Source organism: Galeopterus variegatus, unplaced genomic scaffold (genome assembly GCF_000696425.1).
Source record: "Galeopterus variegatus unplaced genomic scaffold, G_variegatus-3.0.2 Scaffold6739, whole genome shotgun sequence".
Taxonomy (NCBI): Eukaryota; Metazoa; Chordata; class Mammalia; order Dermoptera; family Cynocephalidae; genus Galeopterus; species Galeopterus variegatus.
Window position 1 is genome coordinate 111,806 of NW_007732850.1, and position 3,759 is coordinate 115,564.

Here is a 3,759-nt window from a genome sequence, read left to right on the forward strand (position 1 = left end):
TATTTTTTTTTTTTTTTTTTTTTTTTTTTTTTTTTTACAGTGAACAGATATACTTCTATTTATTTTTAATTTTTTTGGTGGCTGGCTGGTATGGGGATCCGAACCTTTGACCGTGGTGTTATAACACTGTGCTCTAACCAACTGAGCTAATGGGCCAGCAGATATACTTTTATCACCAGAAAATACAACAAAGCTATTTCCACTGTAAAAAATGAATCCTGATATTTATATACTTTTGTACATAAATCTTTATCTGCATTTCTCATCATTTTATTAAGATTTTAGATGTGAAAACATTGTGTCTAAGTGTGTGAATGTTTTCAAGGCTCTGAATGCCCCAGAAAACATGTACTAAGGCTGGCCTGTGGCTCACTTGGGAGAGCATGTTGCTGACAACACCAAGTCAGGGGTTAAGATCCCCTTACCAGTTATCTTTTAAAAAAAGAAAACATGTACTGAACAGGTCATTTCAGTAGTCATGAGCATCTGCTGTGTTGCAGATGGCTGCAACTGCCTTCTACAAGTCTCTGCCAACCTGACAGGCAAAGCAGGTATCCCATTGTTTTAGTGTATTTAAAAAATCAATGAGATAGGAAATGTTCTATGTATTTATAAGCAACTGTTACTTCTCCCTCTGTGAATTGCCTATTCATGTTCTATCCCTGGTTTTCAAATGGCGCCTTTGTATGAGCTGTTTTAGTATAAGGATATTAACTTCCATCTGATATGTGTGTGTAAGCATGTTTTTCAATGTTATCTACAGTTGGCCTCCTCCCAATTGACCAACCTTCCTTCAACCAAGTACATGTCAGGCTATTCTAAGTGCTGGTGAGATACGAGAGAACAAACCATACACATACAATGGAATATTATTTAGCCCTGAAACAGAAGGAAATCAACACATCTATAACATTGATGAAACCTGAGGGCGTTATGCTGAATGAAATGAGCCAGACAAAAAAAGACAAATACTGTGTGATCCCATTTACAGGGAGTGCTTATAATGGTCCAATCGTAGAGACAGAAAGTAGGATGGTGGCTGCCAGGGGCTGGGGTGGGAGACTGTTTAATGGGTACAGAGGTTTACTTTTATAAGATGGAAAGAGAAATGAAAACAGATGTGGTGATGGCTGCACAACATTATGAATGTATTTAATGCCATTGAAATGTATGCTTAAAAATGGTTAAGATGGTAAGTTTTATATTATGTGTATCTTACCACAATAAGAAAAATTGGGAGGGAAAAGAGTAAATAAGACAGACAAATTCCCTGCCCTCATGAAGCTTACGTTCTACAGCTGGAGGTGGTGGGGTGGGGACAGAACAGAGACACTATTTAGTGAATAAGCAGGACTTCTGCTTCAAGCCATGATGGACCAATTGGTGCTGGACTTGCCTCTTTGTCATAAACTACTAAAAAACAGGACAAAATACATGAAACAATTGTTATCATACATTGGACAATGGGCACTGCAGGACAGTGACTCCTGTGACAAATGTAATAAAGGAGGTGAGCTCTATGGTCGCCTTGGCCTTTGTCTGGAAGAACTTTCTGGACCCTGAGGAAGGGGACCCAGGCAGAGCCTGGTGACCATAGTGAATGGGCATGGTGATTACAATTCGGGGAGGCAGAAGCAGCTGAAATTTCTAGATAGGAGTGAGCTATGTAGGAAAGAAAGTTCCAGCAATCCACATGGTTTCCCCTTGAATCTTGAACAAAGAATAGAAGACAAATAAAAAATGAATAGCAAGACAGTGGACTTAAACCCAAGCATTACACAAAATGCAGTTAAATGTAATTACATTAAATGTAAGCAGTCTAAACACTTCATTTAAAAGGCAGAGATTGTCAAGCTGGATAAAAAAGTAAGATCTAACTGTACATTATCTACAAGAAAAACATTTTAATTACAAAGACATGAGTGAAGAATAAATGGATAGATTACTTGGAAGGACATGGTGCTCATAACACCAGGATCAAAGGTTCTGATCCTTGTACTGGCCAGCTGCCAAAAAAAAAAAAAAAGAAGAAACGGATGGAGAAAGATTCCATGAGAACAACTAATCGTAAGATAGTAGATGAAGTGGCTATATTAAAACAGCCAAGGCAGATTTCTAGGACAAGGATAAACAGGACAGCAATAGAGAGGAAGATTTCAAATGATAAAGGGATCAATTCTCCAGGAAGTCATTATAATCCTAAATGTGTATGCACCTGATAACAGACCTTCAAAGTATGAGAAGCAATAACTGATGGAACTGAAAAGAGAAATAGATAAATCGACAATTATAGCTGAAAGATTTCAACATTCTCCCCTCAGTAATTGGTAGAACAAACAGAAAATCAACAAACATAGTATTTGGGTTATTAAAAACTTATTAGGATTGGTTTCCTATTACTTCCTTAGGGACTAGATGAGTGCATCTAAAATGTGATATTAGAATTAGATATTAGGGCCGGCCTGGTGGTGTACTCGGTAGAGTGCGGCGCTTGGGAGTGTGGCGGCACTCCCGCCGAGGGTTCGGATCCCATATAGAGACCGGTCCGCTCACTGGTTGAGCGCGGTGCGGGCGCGACACCGAGGGTTGCGATCCCGTTGCCGGTCACGAAAAAAGACAAAAAGGAAAAAAAAAAAAAAAAGAATTAGATATTAGATTAGAACTGAGTTTGAGAGTTCCTAGTTTGCAACTTCCCTTCCTGGAATCCAATTCCTCACCTTCAAAATAGAGTAATACCAGGGCCAGCCCGTGGCTCACTCGGGAGAGTGTGGTGCTATTAGCACCAAGGCCAAGAGTTTGGATCCCTATATAGGGATGGCCGGTTCGCTCACTTGGGAGAGTGTGGTGCTGACAACACCAAGTCAAGGGTTAAGATCCCCTTACTGGTCATCTTTTCTAAAAAAAATTAAAAAATAACAAAACAAAACAAAATGGGGTAATATCACCTTATTCACAAGGTTGTAGTGATAATTATTAGATCAGAATGGAAAGCAGTCTATGGCCGGCCTGTGGCTCACTCGGGAGAGTGCGGTGCTGATAACACCAAGGCCCCGGGTTCGGATCCCATATAGGGATGGCTGGTTCGCTCACTGGCTGAGCGTGGTGCTGACAACACCAAGTCAAGGGTTAAGATCCCCTTACCAGTCATCCTTTTATAAAAAAAAAAAAAAAAAAAAAAAAAAGAATGGAAAGCAGTCTGGACACCATAAAGCACTGTGCAAATTCTAGCTATTTTTATTGCATTTGTCTGGTTGTCTAAGAAACTAGATTCCTCTCTGTTACAGGGTTAGATACTATCCAGCCCCTGGCAATTGATCACCAGCCTGCCTGTCTCCTTGATAGCTGGGGTGCCCAGCTGGCCCCTGTGTGTGTTCTCAAAACTCTGCCTCAGGCTCTGTCCCTTGGCAGGGCATGCAGAAGGAATCATAAATTTCAGAAACATTGCTTCAGTATCAGCTGGTTTCCCAAGACTGCTTCCTCAATTTTCTGCCTGGTGTCCTTTCCCTGTTACCCAGTTCCTCTGTCTCTGGACTCCTTATTCCTGTTGTTTGGTTTCTCTTTGTGGTTCCCTGGCTTCTTTGGCGCCAACTCTCTGTGCTCTGATCCAACCAGCCTATCACCAGCCACACTTTCCTGCAGGGGTGGGCTGCACCTAGACCCACCTGGGCTCATGGAGTCTCACTTGTCTCCCCCTGGCCTAGGACACCTTCACCACCCACCAAATTCTGGTTTTGCTCTTCCCAGACATGCTCTGGTGCC